The following is a 24552-nucleotide window of genomic DNA, read 5'->3' on the forward strand; positions in this document are numbered from 1 at the left end:
TGGCTAGTTCTCCCAGATTATATCAAGGCTGGCTTTCATCTAATGCAGGATTGGGCTAATGATGGCCCAAGTACCACTCTTCCACAGAGCTACAACTTGTTCTTCACTTGAGCTGAAAGAATAGACACCAAAGGTGAGGGTAGGACTGGATACACTTTCAGGTTCTCATGAAACCTGACATGCTAGTGTTTTGAGGGTACACTTCTTTGTTATAATTATTCATTAGAAGATTAAATTTATATAGTCTTTATTTCAAATGGTGAGGCAAAAATGAAGATGCTTATAAAGGTGCAATGTACACTATGTGTATTCTGCAGGTAAGTTTTAGTTCTTCTTAGCTGTGAATCAGTTTTACTGTTCTGGGCAAGGTCCTGTCTAAACTTCTTTGAGCTATTCCCCCCCCACTCATTAATTTTGGTTGTTGAATTTAAATGTTAATCTTTGTGACTTTCTGGTTCCCTGTTCCCAAGATTTACAACTCTGCTGTAGAATTATCCTTCCACTTCAGTGAGGATTCATCAGGATTTGTTCTGCAGTGATGATGAAAGAGAGAGTGGGCATTTCAGATGGAGAGCATGCAAAATGAACCCTTAGGATCATGCCCAGCTCCAAGTCTGCATCAATGCTTCTTTAGTATCACATTTCTGAGCAAAATTATGCTTTCACCACACCTCTCTTCACTCAGTATGAAACCCCAAAGCCTAATATAGATCAAGATTTTGAACAAGAGAGTTCCTTTTTCATACTATTTTTCATTTGAGTTCTTGGGTCGGCATGTTTGGCTTTATAAAACTACTGGGGCAGCCAAGCTTGGTGTCTCACACCAGCTACTCAGTAGGTGGAGATCAGGAAGATTACTATTCGAGGCTATGGATGACAAAAAGTTAATGAGACTCCATCTCACCAAAGGAGTCAGTTGTAGTGGCTCACATTTGTAATCCAAGTTATGAGAGAGGTACTGTTGTTTAATAGTAGGAAGAGGCAAAAGTGAAAAAATAACTAAAGCCAAACAACCTGAATGGTAGTATATGGCTCCAGTGTCAAAGTGCCTTACTAGCCAGCATGAGTTCAATCTCTAGTGCTTCCAAAAAAACAAAACAGAAGAAAACAAGCCTACAACAAAGCCTACTGGAGGCAGATTTAGTCTTTAGAAAAGGTAGTGAGCAAATTCAGTCTTCTGGGCGGAATGAGCTCACTGCTCCACACTGGTCAGTGCATGGTTTGACCTTCCCTGGAGGCCCTCTCTGAACTTGGCTTCTGAACAGAAGAAAGATGATTTTCAGTGAACTCTCCTACACCAAGGAGTGATGTAACAGTCCAGTTCACATAGACTTATAAAACAATTATGTAAAATGAGTGAAGCAATCAGATTCCAAAGAATGCTCTGAACTTGAAATAGTTCCGGTGTGGTAGCAATTTCTCTGAAGCAGGAAACTTGTGGATCTTTGAGATGGAAAGGTAACAGAAAGCTGGACAGAATGCCTTACCTTACTAAGAGTAATGCCAAAATGCTATTTCAGTGCTTCATTTATTCAGAGGTCAGATTATTAGTGATTCAGACACTGACCCCACATACAAGTTTAAAGACCTTCTGAAGAGCTTAAATACCTTCTCACAGTGTGCATATGTGTGTGTGTGTGTGTGTGTGTGTGTATGTGTACAATAGGGTTGTATAGACAAATACTTAGGTCAGCCAAGCCAACCACCAAATAAGAAAATGAGTCATAGAGAGATATCTATGTAGTATTTGGAATTTTTTTCTCTCCCAAACTAAATATCTAGTATGATTGTGTTCATCTTTCCACTATGGATTTTGTTTCAGTTATCTATTATTGTCTAATGAATAAGATAAAACAAAGACATTATTTCTCATGATTCTGTAGGTTGTGAATTTGAGCTGGGCTTTTGCTCTTTCATTTCCTGATATGGCCTGGCAGTATTCACTAGATGGCTGAGCTGGAAGATGCATAAGGTTTTGCTCACACATTCAGGTCCTAGATTCTCCTCCATGTGTCTTCCTTCTCTATTGTAGTCTCTAACTATTTCAAATTCCTCCCTTAACTTTTTTATAGCATGGAAGCTGACTTCCTAAGGAGAAAGGTCTAGGCCTGGGAATTGACATGGTATCTCAGTAGATTTGAAGCAAGTGGGGGAATGCAGCAATAAAAGTCAATTCATATCCTGTTTTTTTTTAAACATTGAGGGAAGAGGTACAGTTAGGAGCAGAGGGGGAAGATGATGAAAGAGGTGACATTGCTCAACATGCATGGCATTCCTAAACTGATTTGTCAAATGGTGACTCCTTTGCCCAACTATGTAAGGATAATAAAAATACGATTAAAAAAACCCAGAAAGTCATGAGGTTAGCCCCAGAAAAGGTGAATTAATCTTCACTTGTTTTTTTGTACTAGTCGCCAGGCTTCAACTCAGCGTCTTGGTGCTGTCCTTGTGCTCAAGGCTAGAGCTTTACCACTTGAGCCACAGCTTCACTTACAGATTTTTTGATAGTTAACTGGAGATAAGCGTCTCGTAGTCTTTTCTGCCTAGCTCGCTTTAAACCTGAATTCTCAGATCTCAGCCATGAGTTACCAGCACCCAGCTTCATCTTCACTTTTTCATGAGACAGCATGTGGGGAAAGGAAGAATGGAAATCTGAGTTTTCCTTGGATGCTGTTTAGCATAGACTGACAATGAGCACAGCTAAATGGAAAGAGTTTGAGACTAACTTTAGTGGCAGGATTAGGGCTTATTCATCTTTGTATCTTCAATGTCTTCCATGGTTCTAGGGTTCAGACTAAGCTGTGTGTGCATGTGTGTATGCAATGTGTATGTGGATATGTGCTCATGTATTTTTTAATTGAGCATGGAATGAGAGATCATAAACATGATCTTTTAATCATATAGATGATTAATTCATAAACTAACCTGAAATCAAATACAGATGTGATTTATGACACTGTGGTAGAAGAGCTCCTGGATGAGGTAGTTGTCTCAAGATCTGGTCTAAGTAAGGTGATTGGTAAGATCCTAAGTTGTCAAGTTGCTAGTGAATCTTTTGAGCTATTGTAGATTTTGAAGTCAAAATGAGAACTAAAGTGATGATACGGATAACATAATTGTAGCTTTCAATAGCCACCTTGCCATTTAAATCTAGAACCATCTTGTGCTTTCCAAGTAAAAAGAACACATTTTGGGACCCATTTCTGAGATGATCGTGAAAATCTTCAAATACAGATGAAAAGAAACTGAGAATGTGTCTATGTCTGATTATTCCTAAGATCTTTGCAGCTCTGACATTTTATGATTGTAATTTTCCATTATTATCCACCCAGCATCTATTACTCTGATCTTCAAAACTATTCTTCCCGTTGAATTTCTCCTCCTTTAATTAAATTTCCTCTATTTATGTTCTCTGGAGAGTCATGGTGAATTTCTTAGCAACGCCTTCCTTGGCTACAAAGTCCTTGCCCCAGATTATTATAAAAAAATAAGTTAAAATCTATCCCCCTTAGAATAGATTTTAATGTCTTTCGAATCCTGCTCCACCTCCCCAGTTCATAATTAATTTTACCTTCTTCCTCTGCATGAACTTTCCATTCCAGCTAAGTCAGACATTCTACCCACTTCCCCTTGTTTATAGCTCAGGTCTCTAATATTATATACCCTGTAACCTTTCTCTGACCTTTCAAGTTCACTCCAATATACTTCTTATCTGAAGCTCTGGCATGGCCCTGATGCTTTACATTTACTGGACTTTTCTGGTTGGTTTATCTTTTCAAGTAGATTATAAATTATCTCAATCAGATAGCCAGTGACTCTTTTCTTCTGTGTCTCTACAGTACCAGGCACAGGTACTCTGGCTTTGAATGGTTGGAATATTGATGGCTCCAGTCTGTTGGATTACAATTAACATGGTCAGAGCAGTCCACCTCCCAATCAGATATCAGATTTTGGAGTTAATGTTTTGCTTCAGAGTCAAGGTATCATGACAATATGTAACAATGTCACACAGAGTTTTTGCATATTATACTGACGAAGTAAACAAAATTAATTCTCTTTGACTGGACAGGGAATTCATGACTATAAACCATGAGGGGTCACTGTTGGGAAGAAAATGGTTGTGCAGGCAAATGTACATTCTGCTAAAGATTCCCTGCATATTCTCAGTCCTTACAGTTGCAATGTAGGTTAATTCTTGCATCTGTCTGTTGTATTGGACAGACCCTTTCAGTACTTGCTGCTTGTTTCTTTGGTATCTCAGTGAGTCAATGTTTTTTATTGACTACTTAACATTAAAAACATTTCTCCCTCCTTTTGCTTACAAATACTCTTTGACCTTGTGGATGGATTTTTGGCAAGGTTTGTTGCAAGATGAAATAGTACTGAGGCCAGGCGTGAAGGCTCATACCAGTAATCCTAGTTACTGAGGAGGCTGAGATCTGAGGATCGGGCACTAAAGACTGTGAGACTCTTATCTCCAATTAATCTTTAGAAAATCAGAAGTGGCACTGTGGCTCAAGGGGTGGGGTGGTAGCCTTGCACTGAAAAGCTCAGGGACAGCACCCAGGCCCACAGTTCAAGTCCCACAGCTGACAAAAAGAGAAAGAAATAGTACTGACACTCTTAAATTCCATTGTATCTCAGCCAATGCCTCAACATAAAATGGCTTCAAACTGCTTGAAAAAATGGCTCATCTCCTGAAAACGATTTTCTGCAGTTATAAATTTGCAGTTGAATGTACTCATGGGTTGTCTAGGACATCAATAGAAAATATAAGATGGGTCTTAGGTGCATTATATAAAATGTGAAAATAATTCTTGAGTAGGTCTGTAGGATGCTAATTAGAATGCACAACAAATTGGGCCAGTTACATTTGTGAGCACTTTGAAATTATCATGGGGGAGAGAAGCATTTTTTTTTAATCACTAGTGTTTAATAAAAGCCACTTTGTGTCTGGGCCAAGGGCTTTGGCGCACAGTCAATGCAAGTCAAGGAGTTAATAACTAATGACCAAGGAAGATGGAGCCAAGGAACCGCTAAGCTGTATGTCCCTAGGGAATCTTGCAAGTGGTGGAAGAAAGGACCCAGCTCAAAAATTGCATGGCCAACTATATCAGCAGCATTGCTAATTATTCATTTTTTATCCCAATCCATTTGACCCTTCCTGGTCAAAGGAATGTCACAGGCAGTCTTGCAAAATCTTTGCTTCATTTGCTTAGTTCTGTGATTAACCACCAATGTATTTACACAAGAAACCCACTGATTGTTGGAGCTTGGGGTTATCTGTTCAGGGTGGAGGTCAGTCAGGCTCATTCTGAGGCTCTCTGCAATGATGATGTAGGGATCAGTGGGAGGAAGTTCAGCAATTCTTGAGTACCCGTTACTGAAGCAGACACTTGTATCCTTTCTCCTATTTGTTCATGACAGCAATGCTTTCAAGTAAATGGTTAAAAGGCTTGCTCAAGCTGGGGGTCTGGTAAATGGCAGACGCTGAGCTTCTAACCCAAGTCTTGGGTTATTTTCACTTTTCAGCATCAAGTGGAATATACTTGGATATTAAACGTGATCTGCATGTAAGAGGAGCTAGTTGGTGTTTTGAACCAAGTCTCACAAGTTTGGAGTAGTGAGGGTGGGAGCAGATTGACATGGAAAACAACCCAGAATTCCCTACTCAGTCAACACAAACCTCTGACTTCTTAAATTTTCTGTGTATAAAAATTAATGTAACATTCTTTATTAACATACATTAACTCAATCTGCTGTTACATCTATGTAGAATGTTCTAGATTCCTTCAGTTATCCAGTTGTTTACTGAGCCTCACTAGTGGCAAGCCCTAGATTAGGAGTAGGGTATGCAGAAGAGGAGGTAGAAGAATGGCTGGTAATCGCAGGAGATGTGCTAAGGATGAGACAGACTTGATCTCTAGAAGAAGCATAAAGGTGAGGGAGGAGTAGGGGGCCGAAAGTCTGTAGAAGCAAGAAGCATTTGGAGAAATATTAGAAAGCAGGCAGAATGGCTGGAGCCAGCCATTTCCAGGAACACTCAGGAATGAGCTCGGATGCGGCCAGGCATGTCTTCATGGAAAAGACCGTTGGAACAGAAGATATGAAGATATAGAAGCCCACAGCTACCCAGCCTATCCCCAAAGTGGCCATGTAAGAAAATGAGATTTTGTGATCACTCTGGAGAGAAGGTGCTTTACCCCATCCCAAAGAATAAGCTAGATGTTTTATTGGAAGAGTATCTGTTTAAGAACTACTGGGAACAAGGATATAGAAACAAAAGCCATATGTTGTCCTTAATGTGCTATGTTATCTCTCATCTCTTTTGCTGTCCCTTGGTTATCTCATACTGTTACAGTCTTTTACCTTGTTATGTGATATATTGTATATATGCTTACTTGGTTGTTTGAAATAGGATAGGGAAGGGGGGAAAACAAGATGAGGGGCGGGGGTTGGGAGAGGGAAATGGGGACCAAGACATGAGAAAGGGTATCAATGTTTGTGCACCTTCTATCTGGTGAATATAATGTAACCCTTCTATCAATTACAATAAAAATATATGAAAAAAAGAACTACTGGGAACAGAATGAATATTTTCAGAGTGATCCTTCTTGGGCTCACTTTGTCATAGTCTGAGTCAGGGCCTGAAAACTTTGCCTGCCTGCCTCCAGCCTTGTACCTTCCACAGGGATCCAGAAGCAGGTATGGTGACTGGAACAGACCAGTTGTAGCCAAGCATTGCTAAATTCCTGGATCATGAAGCAGCACACTGAATGCCCCCCGGCCTTGGTATCAGGAGTTCTCCTGGTTTCCATATTAGATTGAGCTCCTCGTGGTGAATTATAGCACTTTAGACTCAGGGCAGTTATTTTAATATTGGTAGATGGAATGTTCAATAGTGCTTGGGTGGCGAGAAAAGCTATTCTGATTATAAGCTTCATTTAGACTTATAGGCAGAGAATGGCAGGGCTATAGTGCCTATATTCCATCATATAGGTGGAGTGACAGAGACCAGAGAAAGCATGTGAATTATGGACAGGCTTGGCTGAGTTAGCTCTATATCTCTGTGTTCTCATACGAGGTTTCTATTATTTATTTATCAAGACACCTCCATGCCCTGGTATAAGAAGAATGAAATGTTTCTTATGTGACCTGTCTGCCTCTATGTAAGTACAATGGACAGGATGAGAAACTTGCCTGCCACAGGTGTTCAGGTTGCTACAAGCTTCCCTGAGCCCTGCATCTAATCTTTCATCTTTCTTTCCTTGGTTCCAGCTATGCTGGTCCCTGCACTGTGTCAAAGTATATCCTTCTTTGTGCTTGTACTTTGTCTCTTTGTCCCACTTTTGAAATCCTCTCAGGTCTTCAAGGCTAGTGATTTCAATGCAGTGCTGATTTAGGAAACATTTATAGAGGATCCCATGAACATAAAACCTGTGTGGCCCAACACTGGCTGGATTGCTAAGAGGACTAAGTGAGTAAAGCATGCTCGAAGTCCAATGGGAAGGCCTGGTTCACAGCGAAAATCCACAGCTCAAGGCTGAGAGTAGGAGTAATAATGGTTATTTATGGAGCACCTACTAATTACAGCTGAGGCACATCGGTATTAGCCCTGTGTATTCAGATGAGCTCAAAATTTCTAATCAGTTCTGAGGCTTAATTTCAATTCTGCTCCTTGCAAAAGATGATTTGGGGGTCGGTTAGTTAACTTCTCTGCATCGCCAATATATGGTTAAGCCATCTTCAGGGGAAGGATGTGAGGATCAAATGATAAAAATGCTCACAAAGATCCTGGTTTTGGGCAAGGGATAGAACAATTGGCCAGAGAACTAGATGCTCTGGAGAAGGGAGTACCTGTTATGGAGAAAGAGGTCTAGGCAACCTGTTGTAGCAGGGCAGAGGAGGGTCATGGGGTAGGTTGTAAGGATGCATTGTTTAAGCCAGATCTCTGAGACTTGGGGGATGCTTTTGGAGTTATGGTGACCAGTGTGAAAGCTCTGATTGATGGTGCCTTGAGAGCCTTGTATCTGGGTTGGGTTTCCCAGATTCAACAGAGGTTGGAGAGATTCATTGAAATTTCCTTTATTTAATCTTCTCCTCAAATTAAGTGTAAGTTTTTTCTTTGCCATCTGAGGAAGTGGAGATTCCTCAGTTACCCTAATGATTGTTGTAGATTGCAATTTACCACAGACAGAACATCCATAGAATCACCTGGCAAAACCCTTAGACTATTGCAGATTTAAACTTTGAATACTCCAGTTTTATCTATTTGCTTGTTTATTTGAGCTTGAACTCAAGATCTGAGTCCTGTCTTTTAGCTATTTCATTCAAGCCACAGCACTATGTCTGTCTTTCTGCTAGATAATTGGAGATAAGAGTTTCATGGAGGGGCCAAGAGTGTGGCCTGATGATAGAGTGCTTTGCCTAGCATGCATGAAGCCCTGGGTTCTATTTCTTGGTACCACATACACAGAAAAATCTGGAAGTGGTGCTGTAGCTCAAGTGGTGGCATACTAGGCCTGTGTTCACCCAGGACTAGCAAAAAAACAATAAACAACCCCCCCCCCCAAAACAAAGGGGCTCATGGAATTTCCTCCCTGGTCTGACTTCTAACCATGGTCCTATGATCCTCAGATCTCAGCCTCCTGAATAACTAGGAGGCAGACATGAGCCACAAGTGTCCGGCCAGCTTAGATTGTTTTTTTCTCATGCTGTATATGTTCCATGTCTTGGTATTCTCTGCTATGGAATTTCGCAGTGCCAACAACCTCAAGGGGAGAAAAGCTTGGAAGTGGGTAACTATGTTCGACACAACAAGAAATGTACTTGCCACCTTATGTATGTACTTGTAACTCCTCTGTACATACCCTGACAATAAAATAAAATAACCAAAACATTAAAGAAAAGAACCTCAAGCATTTCAGACTGTATAAACCAGGTGTTTTTGACACAATATCCTGTCAAGTCTATTGTCCAAGGCAATGGGGTATAGCTATTGGGTAGTATAGTTTTCTAATGACCTACATGTCAGTAAAAATTGAGAAATCAGATGAGATCCCTGAGAAAGCAAGCTGATCAAGCAAAGAGAAATCCTCACACAGCAAACAACAACAGCAGCAGCAAGAAGCACACTGTAAAAAGAAAAAAAATCAATAAATATCTACGGTCCACAATGAATGAATGAATAGATGAATGGAATTTCCTGAGAGACTCCTATTACCAAAACCATCAGCTTATTTTAGAGGTCGATGGAGAAGTAGGCCTGTTTCCCGGGAACTGTCAGAGTAGAATTAAATGTGCTTTGTGGCATTTCCATTCCTGGTAGTGAGTTATGTGGGATTGTTCCGGCTCTGAGCTCTGGGCCATCCACAGCAGAATAAGAGACAAGAACTGAGGGATGGTGCCGGGAAGAAGTTGTCCCAAAGGTGACAGGGTTAAAACTCACCCTGGACTTCAGTGATAAGGGCAAGGCCTTTAGCGGCTACCTTCTTGAGTTTATCTCTGTGAGCTGTACATTTTCTCATAGTGTGTAGTACTTATGGTTCTAGTGTTGAGCTGTATTAGGTAACAAGGTTACAGGTAAGACATGTTTCTTTTCTACAACACTCCACATCCAGAAACCAATGATGATAGTGTTCCCATAGCATTTCACAATTCTCCTCCCCCAAAAGATTTGTATTAGCATCAATTCGTTGTTTTCCTATACAATATACCTTGATCAAACCTACCCCCATCCATCATTCTTTCCAATCCTCCTACCCTCTTCTTCAAGCAATTTTAAAGTTTTGCTCTATTTTCATACATATATGCAAAGTTCTTAGAGTATATTTCCTTTCCTATATTTCCTTTCTAACTTGTACCCATCCCCCATCAAAGCTTGATTTACTTTGCTGTGGCTTTCAAATGGTAATGGGGATCCTGTGAAAGGCATTGTCATCCTTACAGATAAAGTAAATGAAGGTCAGATGGTAAGAGAAAGCTTTAAATTCCTCAGGAGATCTGAAGTCAAGGCAAGTCCCCCACAAGACAAACCTCTTCAAAGGAGATATCTGCTCAGGGTGCAATGATGCTAATGACATATGCTTCTCTCCTTCCAGTCATGGGATAAATTAGACTCATTACCAGCCATGCCCCCTCCTGCATGCTCCCCCTTAGTTTGAATCCCCAAATTACCTGGTTGTTTGGTACAAATACAAATTTCAAAGCTCCTTTTCAGAAACTCTGATTTTGTAGACATCTGCCTTTTGACAACTGATTCTGAGTATTGAAATTTTGCAAATTGTTGGTTGAGAGAATAAAACAGATTTTAAAAATCAGCTGAGCCAGAAATAATACCAACTCCTTAAAAAAATCCCTTCAAAAATGGGATTATACTCTTGTTGGTAGAATGACAGGTAATGGCCATTCTCTTTATTCATAATACAAGACAGATCTATTTCCATGTAGTAAGCATAAATTTATATCAGGGTTTGAAATTCGGTATGATGTATCACTACATGAACTTATAAGGAACTGTTTGAACCAGTGCTCAAGCACTGCTCAAATTCGAAGTCATTTCAGATTTTTTTAGCCTTATAAAAATACTATTTGAAAGCATAACTGAGTGTACAACACATGGCTATTAATAAATAGATCATCTGATGGTGACCTAAGGTAACACGAGGCACCTGCCATGCGGCTGTAAGTGTAGCTTGAGAATATCTTTCTTAACCCTCACAGTGCCTGGCATGATACTTTCACATAGTTCTATGGGATGATTTATCGTTTTGGTTGATTGACTCAATGTATTTAAAATTTCTTACTGCTTCTTTTTTTTAAGTGAAAATTTATGGGAAAAATTCTATCTGTAAAACAAGTTAAATCTTTGTAGAGAAGTAAGTTCTCCGGAAATTTCTATCTTGATGAGGTGTAGCCCTCAGGACAAGAAGCAGTGGGATCTCCCAGAGATGGCCTGAGATTGCTACATGAGAAAACATGGATTCTCAGGCATCCAGCTGTGTGACCTTGGGTCATTTACTTAACCTCTGGGAACATCCATTTCCTCCCCTGCAGACCTAGAGGGAATAATTTATCTAGTTTGTAGGTAATTGTGAGAAGATAAAGGGAAAGACTTATTAAAATGGCAAAGCTCAGTGCAAACATGAACTGATGTAGGAAGTCTACAGTTATGGAGGGGCCTGTATATCTGTTTCCCCGCATCTCTCTTCGCCTTAAGGCATCTCTGATCAGAGCAGATGACCAGGTAGGTACCATGCTTGTGATCAACAGGTCTGCTTGTGGCCTGGATTCAGAGCCTGTTCCTCCCATCAGCCCAGATCTTTATCAGGTGATCTATCAAGAGTTGTGCACTATGCTCATATTTTGAAGGACTTTACCCCTGGTGGGGCTCAATGCCTATTTGGTGATGAGCTTCTGCAGCATCTAGATTATCCATACGGGTGGAGAGAGTAGTGCCAGGCATTGAGATCAACTGACTGAAGTAGTTCATTCAAAGATTATGATTAAAGTATTCTTTGAGTATTTAAGGGCAAATCAAACATGGTTTTTATCCTCTAGGAAATAACTAAGTCATGTCCCTTGGCCCAAAGAGCTCAACATATGTGACAGGTATGATTTCTAGTGGGTGCAAATGGCAGTAATTACCAGATCCTATCTATGCATGGAAAGGCTTGTAAATATCCAGGAGGAGCTGGACAAGTAGCTTGATGCTACCCCCAGTTGCCTGGTGATATCAGCCTATTTATGCCTAGCTCAGGAATCCCACTTTTTCTGGTGTCACTGGGAGATATCACCTTAGTGTAGATCCCAGAGTGATCTCACTGGCACAAAGCTTCCAGACCACAGACCCTGAAGACCAGATCAAGGAGCCACACAATGTGAGGGGAATTTCTCTGAATCATCACCTCGTTTTCTTAGAGCTATCAGCCGGTAAGTATTTATCTTAGGATCTTTTTGGTGGTCAAATTCTCAGACTTGGTTTGTAATCTCCTCCTCTTCTTTTTTTTCACTTATTCTCCCAATAAGTTTTCTGCCAGGTCACTTCCCCAGTTAGCAGCTAACAATAGATGACTTGTCTAGGATTCCAGCTAGAGGTGAACAAGTGAGGTGTGTGTACATGTGTGGGGGTTCACATGTGGGCATGAGCCTGTGGAAGTGTGGGGTTGATTTAGGTTCAGAATTAATCCTGGGAACCCTGTGAATGGGCAGATAAAGAATAATTTCCCTTGAGGGCAGTGCCTCAGAACATCTTATCTCCTACAGAAATCGATCAAATGGAACTGTGCTTCATTTGGGGCAGCTAATCTACAAGGGAGATTTTTTTTTTATTTCCCCCACCTTGCTTTTTGTTGAATTCGTGAATTTGAGTTCATTTATATATGGATTCATTTGCTTGTTAGTGTGTTCTGCCCTGTATCCCTTAGGATATAACTCTGCAGATGGATGACATTTTTAAAAATTTTACTTTCTTAATATTATTCTTGGCTTTTTAGAGAAGACTTTTTAAAAAATGATTAGTCCGCCTGGTATTATTTTAGTTTCCAGTTACCATGTGGGTATCCTCTAGCATACTGCTATTTTGTAAATGGATGTGTATGCTTATTGTTAATTGATTCCCCAAAAAGGCCCCAAACGCTTGCATTTAGATTGTGTATTATATTACTTGCATGCCACCAGGTTGGCCCTATGCCAGCAGGGGTTTTCTGCTTGCCAGAAACACAGTGGACGCATCTCATTTTTTCCCTGACACCTGTACAAACCAGCTTGCATGCCTTTGGCTTTGCTCTCAAGAGAGAAGGGGCTAAGTGGGTATTCTGGTGGAAGAGTTGTCCAAAATCCTGCGCTCCTCTTTATCTGTCTTTATAAGAAAAAAACTAGAAAAACATTTCAACCTTCATCCCCTAGAAGTATACCTCTGTTTAAAAAAAGAACACTAAGGAAGAGGCAATTTGGGTTACATCACTTTAATCCTTGGCATCAATGGCTGAATCCAGACATCATCTGGTTCCTCAGACAAGTCTGTTGCCCTTCCTCTGCTTTCCCTGTCACTGATCAGCTTAGGTACTTCCAGGACCATTTTTACTTATTGATGTGCTCATTTCACTTCTTGATGGTTAACCTGGGCTGAGAATCTTGTTCTTGAGAGTTGGTGACTAGATTGAATGAATGCATGAATCAATGAATGAATATAAATGCTGTCATGGAAGAGTTTTGGTGAAATTTGACAATGGATACATACCATGAATACTGATTTTTTTTAAAAAAAGTTTTACTGATACCAGGATCTGACCACAAAGCTTAATTGATTTGTTTGCTCGCATAAGCCATACCTCCAGTATGTTTATTTGATGGTTATTTTGGAGATAGACATACAGACTTTTCAGTTTGAGCTGGATTGGGGGTGTGATCCTCTGGACCTCATACTTGTGGGTAGCTAGGATTATAGGCATGAGCTCCTGGCACCTGGACTGGATATGTAATTTTTGAAAAATGATTATTACCTATATTTTTAATCACAGTATTATTTTTTGTGCAAAAACTTTGGCTTGAATTCAGGGCCTCGGTGCATTTCTGTTCAAATTTGAGCCACAGCTCCACTTTTAGCTTTTTGGTGGTTAATTGGAGAGAAAAGTCTCTTGGACATTCCTGCATTGAGTGGTTTGGATCAGAGATTTTCAGATCTCAGCCTATAGAGTGGCTAGGATTATGGGTGTAAGCTACTAGCACCTAGCAAAAGTATTTTTAATAAAGTCTGCAAGTTAAAGTATGGAGAGAGGATATGGAGAATGGGGACCCTGTTCCCTTCAGCTATATAATGAGATGGACAATTACAAACATGTTTCACAAATCTTGGTATAAGCAAGAGCTGTGTGATATAATAGGGAACAAGTCCTTTAAAGAATGAGTTTGGAACTGGGATACTATATTAAACATCCTATTTCTTATTCTATAAGATCAAATATAAATAGAATAAATCATATTATACTCACTACTATTATTATTGTTATAATGTTAAGATCTAGTTTTTAAGATGTCAGTGTTAGGATACAGTATTACTTTGAACATTATTGGAAATATTTTTCAAGCATTTCTTTTACATTAGTACTCAGTGCCCTCTACTCTTGCTTAGCTTTTTGAGCTCAAGGCTTAGTTCTACCACTCAAGCCATATCTCCAGTTCTGGCTTTTGGTGATTAATTGGTGGTAAGAGTGTCTTCGATTTGTCTAGCTGGGCTGGCTTTGAACCATGCACTTCAGATTTCAGCCTCTGATTAGTGAGGATTACTAGCATAAGCCACCAACTCCCAGTATCAAGACATTATTTTGAACATTCAATTCAATGATCTTCTTCAACAGTAGCACTTTAATCTAACCAAGGTTGCCCTCTTGAGGAAGCCATTTATTTTCTAATTGCTTTCTGAAACCAGGAAGTTTTTTTCTTACACTTCTCTGAAGTTAGCTAGTATTCCTTCCTATGGAAAGCAATTACAGTTTTCAGTAGAATGTCTTAAGTCCCAAAAGTAGACTTTTAGGTATCAGTTAAAAGATGAGAAAGCTCTGGGAAGGGGAGTCGGGGTGAGGGTAATGGAGTTTCAGGATTTACAACTCCTAGCCAAGTACTGGTGGCTGTCTTCACCTCTGAGGGAGACTAACCCTGGCCATGATGAAGTCTGCTAAAAGAAACTAATTCTGCAACTTGGATAGTAGCATGCATGTTTATGTAATGCTAGCTGAGGTTTAATGCCACAATTAGAAGAATAACAAATCCTCCTGCTGAGAAGCCTGTTGGCTACTTCAGACTCTTTTATTCCCATCAGAAAACAGCATGTCACTTCCAAAGGTTGCCCACAACAGGGATTGCTTTGGAGACCTGAAGGCATAATTGTCAGGAGGGGGAAAGCTGAGGTCAGCTTGACTGGGGTAAGGGCCTGCCCTGTGCCAATACTGGAATGTCTCGGAATTCCAGCCAAGCCCCGTCAGCCATGACTGTGTCTCATGAGAAGTTGCTTCAGAAGGTCATTTTGTCTGCCCTGCTGCTGACTTGGGCGGACTTCCTCAAGCTAACTAGACTCACATGAATTCATGGGAAAAGCTCTGTCCTCTCTAGTAAGCCCACCAAATGGATCTGGGCTCTGAGACTATTGTGTCTTTTAGTGAACTGAGCATGTCATATGAAACTGTATGATGTACTAGGAGAATAAGTACTATCCTATCTCATTTCTCTCTGTGTGTTCACAGATGACACTGTGAGATAACTATGGAGAGAAGAAAATGCTGTTTTTGTAGTGTACCTCCCCTTCTCATGGCTGGAGTTCCATTCCTCTGGGTGTTCTCTGCTCCCAGCAACCCTTTCTGATCTCTTCCTTCTCAGGCTTTCCCAAACACTAAATTAACATCACGAGTAATCTTGGAGCTGGGTCAGTGGGTTTGGAGCTGTGGACACTGCCTTATACTTCTATCTAGGATCTTTTATTGCCCTTTCAAATGAACTATTATGAAGTTTGCTCTCTACCTAAAACAGAAGATATTGAAGATATTATCTCTTGCTGTTTGTGGACAGAGATCTAGAAATCCATCATTTTTCTCTCTCCTTCCATGTTAGTTCCTATAATGATTTAAAAAAAATCACTGCAGTGTTTAGACTTACAGTGTTTAGGAATAAATCTGTTTATTAATATGCCAATCAACATTTACATGGATATCAGTGACATGTTAATTGGTACCTTCATGCAGTGTAAGCAGTAGGGATTTTAACACAGTTACTCCAGAGGTATTTTCCCACCTTCATTTGGAAGACATGAATTGAGCCTTATTCATCTTTGTATACCACATAGAATTAAGCCTTGCATGTTATAGATGCTCAACAAAGTCTGCTGGCTGATGCATATGCTTCTCAATGTTACTTTGTGCACATGTAAAACAGATCAGATCTAGTTTAGAACATCCACCAGAGACATCCACAGCACTTTTCTAATAAAGCAAGCCCTTCTACAATGTTGGCTTTACATCTGCTAACATCTTTCCATCTCCACAACATCATCTTTAGAGTTCATTCATTTTCTGACTGGTGCCACTAATCAGATTAGAACTCACTTTTTAGTTCTAGAGATAAAACTCTGAACTGTAGGGTAGAACTCGTAGGATCTGTTCCCTAAAAGGTACATAATAGGCTTCAAGTTCCCCTGCCCTTCATTGTATGTGGGGGTAGTGGTGGGATAAGGGATTCTGTTCTGTTGCCTTTGGGTCCTTGTAGAAACTTGTTCCATTTTCATCGGATCAAGGGAGAATATTTTTCCACATGAACTTGGCTAGGGAGAGCAAGAATGATGCAGACTAAATAAGTTTTTCATTTCATTAGGCCATCCTGAAGACACATCTCTCTGACCCTATTGTTCTAAGGTCCCAGTGTTACTGGGGAGGCTTACATAGCTGGAACCAGGCATTGTAGGAGGTACAACCTTCCCCATTGTTTATATGAAGGTCAAGTCCAAACACTCAGAGGTCAGGATCAAAGAAAGGAAGTCCCATTAAACAATAGGCTGTGCAGCATCATTTCAATGCTGTATCTTTCCCTCTGTCTGGCCTACTTTCTCTCCACCATCCCCAACTCAACATTGCTGGGAATTTCTTTATTAGAGACTTTGTGATGAGGCTTAAAGTGAAAACTTCTTTGAGAAAAAAATCATGATTCCCTCCCCTAACCAATGGAGTAAATGACAGGTTGGAAAGATTGAGACACATGGAGAAAGTGAGATGCAAAGGTTGCCTTGAACAGGTGGGATGTACCCCACATGGTACTGAACAGAGAGTGAGTGTTGCTAAAAGCTCACCTTTCTAGAGCCTATGATGCAAACTCTCAGGATGCCACATTCTTGAGAGGGGGTGCAGTTATAGAAGAGTTTAGCTTTCATTGAATACGTTTCCAGTTGAGGACCTCACAAGATTTACCTAAGAGTCACTGACACAAAAGTTCTTGAAAGCCTTCTTTGTTGAGAAATGATGTCTGGGAATTCCACTCTGCCTTCCCATCCTCCCAGCCCACCCTTCATTCCACTAATGGCCGTGTGATCTCATCTTCTAAGACAAACTTGCAAAGCAGAGCGAGGCTGATGTATGTAAATCTTGTGCCCTAGCCAGACTCTCCCAGAGAGGCTGCCCTGAAGAAAATCTATTGCCCTAATCAATTACCAAACTTTCAAGTGAAACAGATTGTTCTCTCTTGCTGGAAGACCATCAAGCCATCATTTTTCTTGGTAATGAGCAACAGTGCAAGGAGGGGAACTGTACTTTCTCCATGGCACTGGACAAAGGGTTCCAGTAAACAAGGCTTGGCCAGGAAAGCTCTGCATTACCTGCCAAAAAGATGGAAAGGCATTTGGCAGCCTTTCTCTCCTATAACCTGCATTTCAACAAACTTTTCCTATTTCATTCGGGTGAGGAAGTTTTCTGGGTCTAGGAGATGTAGGATTGAGAAAGGTCTATTCTCCTTGGTTTTGTTTGGTAACTTCCTATCAGGCTTTATTTCCTAATTTTCTATTCCTTCTATGCTAGTGTAATTTAACCAAATTCTTGAGCCCACTCTTAATAAGAACTAGGACTCAATTAACTCAATTAACTCAATTAACCTGAGTAGCTAGGAGTAAAGGCATGAGCCACCAGTGCCCAGCTTTTTGGTAAAATTTGAACTAAATTTATGTTATTTTCCCCTTCCTTCCCTTTCTAATTCCTCTTTCCTTCCTCTGAAAGTGTATGCACTTGAAATCCAAGCTCCATTTTCAGACTCTTCTTAGTTAGGGGACATATGTATTTAGTTCTTATCCTCCAGTGAGGAGCATTTGAACCATTTTGAGAGGATGAAAAGAAAAGTGAACACAAAGGGCTTAGTGAAGGAGTGAGTTGTTCGGCCTAGAGTATGGGGATGATATCAAAAATTATGTATTTGAAGGCCTTTGAAGATATGGGTCTACTTGGTAGGAAAAAGATAATACTGAGAAGATCTAGACTTGAAAATATAAGAGAATCTGAAAAAGGATAGATTAACTGCTATATACATTCTAACATTTCAGAGATCCACTGCCCCAGAATGTTAGTTCCGTCTCTGGGAAGCACATTTCCTCACATTGTAAACACTTAAATATAATGCAGGACTACATATGATAAAGTGCTACTTCAGATAGAAGTAAATGGCCAAGGATAGGTCTGTGCCAAAATGTCAGGTCTAGCCTCCCTGCAGGAGGCTGGGGAAAAGAGGAAGGCATTTGGCAGGAAGTGACCCAGAAACAGTGAAAGGGCAGTGAATACAGGAGTTAAGAATAGGGACCTTTCTGATGATTTCAAAATCATATGGTGTGGGTGTCTGCTCTCTTGGCTTCTGCCCTATGGGAGACTCTATTGGATTTCCAGGAGAGAAGGAGGAGAATTAGGAAGCCTGATTTTAAACGTCAGATCTTGAGTGTGTTACTACAGACACATGTAACAGTGCAGGCTGCTTGGAGCTCTGGCTGGTGGTGAAGTATCCTGAATGCAAAGTGAGGGGAATGGCCTTTGCAAATGTCAGCTGGAGATACTGCTCTGCTGGGCAAGTGGGACAAGAACAAGCTAATGAGCTGTCATCTCTCCCTGTAAGCTGCTTCTCTGATTTCCAGAGTTCAGCTCTCTATACTGAGATGGGCTTTGGTGATCTTCGTGCTTCTTTCTTGGTGGAGTGCTGAGTGGATCTCGGCAGCTAACAGGTACACTGGACCTGAAACCCTTGCAGAGCCAAGGGGAAATGTGACATTGTGGCATTCCTTAAAAGAGTAGGCAGGCTGCCTCCTGCAGACACAGCAACAGACTTCTGTATTCCTTTCATGGTGAATGGCAATTAAGGACACCTTTGAAGGGCTTGTGCAAAGCTTGGTCCTCAGCTCATTCTCCTTCTCATTCCTTTAGGCCTATACTAAGCACAGTGCACGGGACAAAACATGCCATCAGTATTCAAACTCTACGCTATGTGATCACAAGGCATTTATTTAATCATACAGAAATGCATTTTTCCCTCCTACAACAAAGGAGTTCTAGTGACTACAACTATAAAATGTAGAACTATTGTCAGGTTTAAACATGAAAATGAATGTAAATATTTAGCATACTGTAAGCCCTAATAAAACCTGCTTGCTCTCATTGCTCCAGTCTTCTAGTCCCAAGGCTTAAAGAGACTAAGTATCTCACCTTACATCACCCATAAATGACAGATCTGAGATAGGAACCTGGGAAGTCTAGTGAGGAGGTGACAGAGAAATAGTCCAGGCTTAGCTATGTCCCTTACCAGCTATGGGATTTTGAACAAATCCCTCCTTTCAGGCATCAGTTTCTATATCTGCTCTGAAGAGGAGGGAGATCTCTCCAAGGACCAGAGATTTTCCAGTCAAAACACTACATTAGCATCGCTCCTCCCTGTCTTACAGCGGATAGGCCCACAGTGTATAAAAGCTTGTATTCCATAAAGCAGCTGTGTATGCCCAGGTCAGATACTTCTAGCAAGAGTCTTCGGCCTTGGAACCCTCTGAGAATAACTCAGGTAATCTAAGGGCGAGAGCACTTAAGGTACAAAGCAAAGACCTTGCTTTCATGCTGGGACCCAGCTTGTGTCCTCATAGTCACCCACTCATCCAGTCACTGCACCACCTGCTCCTCCAGCTCTGACCACTGCTGTCTCTCATGCTCTCTACTCCTGTGTTTTATCAGTCAACTACCTCCTCTCTGTAGTGGTTCTTGTCCCTTCTCCTCCACTGATCTGTGATCTCCCTCTCAGAGTGGACATTCAGTTTACAGTGTCATCATAAGTGGTTGTAACTTTGCTTTCTTCCTGAAATAGACAACAGTTAGCTGCAAGGGATTGCAGACATGATACGACCTTCAATGTACTGGCTAGGATTTGAGGTTGGATGGTCCCTAAGAGGACACAGCTGTGTGGCAGACCAGGGAGAAAAGTCAGAGCCTCTCACTTCAAATCCAGGGCAGATCTGAATGACTGATAAACTTAGTGCCTTAAAATAACAGAAAGTTGTTTTCAGTTCTGTGGCTTATAGGTCCCAAATCATGCTCTTAAAAATAATTTTTGCCTCTTTTGGTATCTCATGGCTCCTGACATTTCCTGGTTTATGGCTCACCACTGCAGTCTTTATTTCTGTCTTTACAAACCCTTTTGTTTCTCTTTGTCACCTCAGTTCCTTTGTCTCCAATCACGGGATTTAGGATTAAGGCCCATCCTATCTGGGATCATTTTCTTGAGAGTGCTATCTCATACACCCTGGTTCCAAATTATTTGCTATTCTGAGGTTTCAGAAGGGTGTGTGTGTGTGTGTGTGTGTGTGTGTGTGTGTGTGTGGTGTGTTTAACCCATTGCACTGCTAATATATGATCTGGTCACAAGATAAGATAGGGTATCTTTGGAAGGTAACTGGGGTTAATGGAGTGAAGAAAGTTGGGTTCTATAAAAGAGTAAAAAAATTATAAGGCAGGGTCTTAGAAGCTTCTGGGAGAAAAGTTCATACAAATCCAGAGACTAGAGGCCTCAGCTAGTGTTGGAGCCAGAGATGGGAGAATTTCACTCTGTGCTTGGCACCTCACGGCTTGGAGCTCCTGTGCACAGCTAAGAGACACTTCACAGTAAGCAGTAAGTGGTAGGCCTCTTTCCTGAAACAGCTTTTCCAGGAAGGTGCTTTTCTATTTTCAGCTTGGCCCTCTCCACCCTGATTCTTCTGAGAGAAATCTATGTCAGGACAGTTGGGGGTGAAGGCAAATGGCCCCGTCACATATCCCAACTGGATACTTGAGAAGAAAACGAGAGGGGAGGCAATACAAGGCTTTGTGAAACACGTAGGCAGGCCTGTACACAAACATAGGCTCATACAAATAAACCAAACCTGGCCAAAAATAACAGAAAAGGCGACAGATGCTTCCAATTAAAATGTCAGCGTCTCCTGAGGAGTCGTGTTCTCACGTGATATGGGTGCTTGGGGGCCGAGGACTACTGGAAGGGATCACATATGGAAATCTGTTTGCATTATACCATGTCACAGATGCCATGGAAGACACTGGCCTGACCTTGAAATTAACACATTTCTGGGGTGCTGTTTCTGGGGTGCTGTACTTTGATGCAGGGAGAAATCAGAAAGTTGTGAAACATAGGGGTTGTTCTCACTGAGTCCTAAAGGAAGGGAGACAGCAGGAGCACACCAAGGAACTACGACTCTGTGGGCTTCCTCACCTCCATGTTTTCTCTCCTTGGCCTCCATCTCTACATATTGTTCAACTGTTATGAAAGGGAAGTCGGTTTACATGAATGACTGGCAGTTGTAGTGGGAAAGGCTTCCAGAAGCTGTATGTGTATCGGGGGTTGGTGATGATAAAGGGCTTCTCTTCTTTCCGCCACACTTTGGTAGTGAGGAAGCTTAAGACTAGATTTCCCCCTGGATTATATCAACAGTAGACATTTCCTCCTGTATACCCCATACTAAATCTTTCATAAAATTGTGTTTTTAGTAATTCTTCATTCCCCTTTCTTCTTAGGATACCTTTACTTTTCTCCAAAACTCTTTCTTCCTGTAGCTCTGATTGGGTCACTACTAAGGAAACCAGTGAAGAAAGTAATGAAATGGGAGCTAAGCAGAAAGAGAGAAAAAGAAAGAAAGAAAGAGAAAGAAAGAAAGGAAGGAAGAAAAAAGAAACAATGTTATTCTTTCCAGAAACAACATTATTCTTTCCAAAATCTCATCAGGGGGTCTTAGATATTTAAAAGCATACCTTATTCTAAGAAATGAATCTCCTTGTCCTAGTTATTTTTTATTATCATCACTATTATAATAAAATCCATATATTACTGTGAAAGATCTAACTAGAGTAATGTCCACACAAAGGAAGAACAATGGCAAAACTAATGGACTGAATCCTCATTTGTGTATCTGTGGGGAAGATGATAATTTGTTGGTTTTAATAAGCTCCTGGATTGAGTTACTACTATAGGCCAGTTCTGCTCAGCTTGAGTGCCCACTGGGTAATGCAAGATGGGAAACTCAAATGTTTTTTATGTGAGCTCAAACACGTTTTCATTTCTTAATGGTCACTATTACTAATCAGATAAGAGAAAGACCTCGGTACATAAAACAAACACATGATTAGTTTTGACAACAGAAGCTTAAACAGGATGTTAATTAGCAGCCATAGAGTTGGGAAGGTTCTGGATGGGAACAATTACAAAGACAAACCCACAGTATGGCTACAATGTGCCAGGGTCCTATCCCTTACCATATGGCTGCAGTCTGGCTAATGGCTCGTTGGCAATTCATTACTATATCACTTGGAACTCGGGAGCAAATCGTTTATGACTAGCCAATTCATTATGCTATTCTCAATAGTTCAAGGGGACCCCCAAGGCTTGTATCCCCCACCTCCCCTCCCGTTATTTTAGGGACATATGACAGGGAAAAGAATAGCCCTTCCTTCTTCAGCTGTCTCAAAATAATGCTTGCTGAAAAGTTTGCTGGAATCTAGATAGAATCTTTCAAAAGAAAAATAAATAAGCAAAGAATCCCCACAGTCATGAAGTATAGCCACAGCTGGAACTAGTGCAACGTTCCAGGAGATCAGAACAGAGATTTCGTTCTCCTTGCCTTCTATCTTGCTAAGGATACATCAGGCTACTCACGAGTGCTCCATCGCCCCAACAAGAAGTGTGATCAGGGGCAATGAAGGACTAAAGACCAAGAGACAGGAAGCCCAGGTACTGCAGAGGGATAGATTGCTAATTTACTTAGGTAAGTTAGATCCATCTCGAATACTTATTCTCAAAACCTGAACACTAAATAGAATTCTCCATGGTGTGGCAGCACCATGGAAGAACTTTTTTTACTGGGAGAAATTATCCTGCGTCCACGGCACCAATTAGACCAGAGCAGATCAACATGTGAACAATGGGAGAGATTTATTTCCAGCTTATTAGCACAGGTAGGCAAGGTGAAATAGGCAAAGCTCATCAGTGGGACCACCACAGTCTTCCCATTGGGGTCTGTGGTTCAGCATTCTGATGAGAGTTGCCATGAAAAGTGAGTACAGGATTTTGCATTAAACATAAAAACAGAAGTGGAGTTTGAAAACAAACAGGAACATTCCCACCCCCCTCCCAGAAACCAAAGCCTAATAGAGTAACTGGAATGCCTGAAGAGGCAGAAAAACATTGAAACAGGAGAGCTACAATGGCAAACAACCCAAAATAGAAGGAACAGAGAAAGGAAGGAGGAAAAATAAAATCAAACCACGGGGTTAGGTTAGATTAGTGTCATTTGCTAAGCATTTATTTGAGAAGGGCTGTGGCACTCACTGCTCAAGAAAACCAGGCTTAGGGAGTATAGAGGACAGAGAAATTTCATCTTGGTTGATGAGGACGATTGTGGAGGGATTCTTTGTAGACCTTCCTTGAAATGCACTGCAGCCATCCCCCAAGTCTATAAAGTCTACATCCATGTAATGATAATTCCAGGGCAGAGACAAGAGTCCCAGTCTCTCTAATAAGCAACAACAACAACAACAACAACAAACTCATAAGCAACTGTCACAAACACAACGACTCTCCTGCACCATTATTTTGATCTGAAGGAGACAACTCAAATAATGAATGCATATCTACTCAACTCTAGTTTTGCTTTCTTGGGATTTTTTTTTAAAAGAGGTCTAGGGAAGACTTTCCATAGCTCAGGTCTCTGGAAAGAGTTGTGCAGGGAACTTTAAAATGATGCTTCATTTTTTTTTCTGCAGTGATTTTCTTGGCAGCCAATAGAAGCAGCATTAAAGAAAAGAACACATTGACTGTTCTTTAAAAACAAAATAAGATACACAGCTACTTCTCAGAATCTTGCAGCTTGGAAGATATCCTGCCTAAAAAAATCTGGAGACTGTGGTCTGGGTTCTGGGACCAATACTGATGAATAATAAAATCTTGACTACTACAGTTAATCTTTTTTTAAATTGAAAACTATTGTATTTTTCTTACTGTAAAGGTGATATACAGGGAGGTTATAAAGTAAGGAAATGAGTACAATTCTTGTCAAACACTGGTACTCCTGCCTCATTTTCTCCCACTTTCCCTCCCCAACCCCCACCCCTACAAATGAGGGAAGCCCCACACAATCAACTGTTCTTTGGGCCTGGCTTCATTTAATATAATTTTTCTAGGGCTTTCCATTTCCTTCCAAATAGGGAAATGCGGAAGCATAGAACTCCATTGTGTATGCTTTTTTATTTTTACTTTTTTTAATTTCAATTTTATTGTTGGGGTGATGTATAGTTAATTTTAATTCCTCCCTTCCTCATCAACACAAGGAGTGTATAAAGAACTTCATTATGCTGATCAGGTGAGCTGTGCTGAAATGGGTTTTTTTTTTTACATAATTTTGCTAATCCAAATGATGTCAGAAACTGTGAATGGCAAAGACTAGATCTGGGTACCTTTTAATTTGTTAAAGATGGTGCCTGTGCACAAGAACAGGCCTGAAGACCAATGGAATAGAACTGA

The 24552-nt window shown here is 40.8% G+C and overlaps 1 long non-coding RNA gene across 1 annotated transcript; it reads left to right on the forward strand.

The window, feature by feature from the left end:
* LOC150049720 (uncharacterized) lies at positions 1-23923 on the forward strand. Its single transcript, XR_016538869.1, has 3 exons — positions 1-133; positions 22871-22988; positions 23796-23923. It is a non-coding gene; the product is annotated as an uncharacterized LOC150049720 (long non-coding RNA).
* Positions 23924-24552: the final 629 nt, after the last annotated feature.

This window comes from Megascapheus bottae, chromosome 19, assembly GCF_031878675.1.
Source record: "Megascapheus bottae isolate mThoBot1 chromosome 19, mThoBot2.hap1, whole genome shotgun sequence".
Classification (NCBI taxonomy): Eukaryota; Metazoa; Chordata; class Mammalia; order Rodentia; family Geomyidae; genus Megascapheus; species Megascapheus bottae.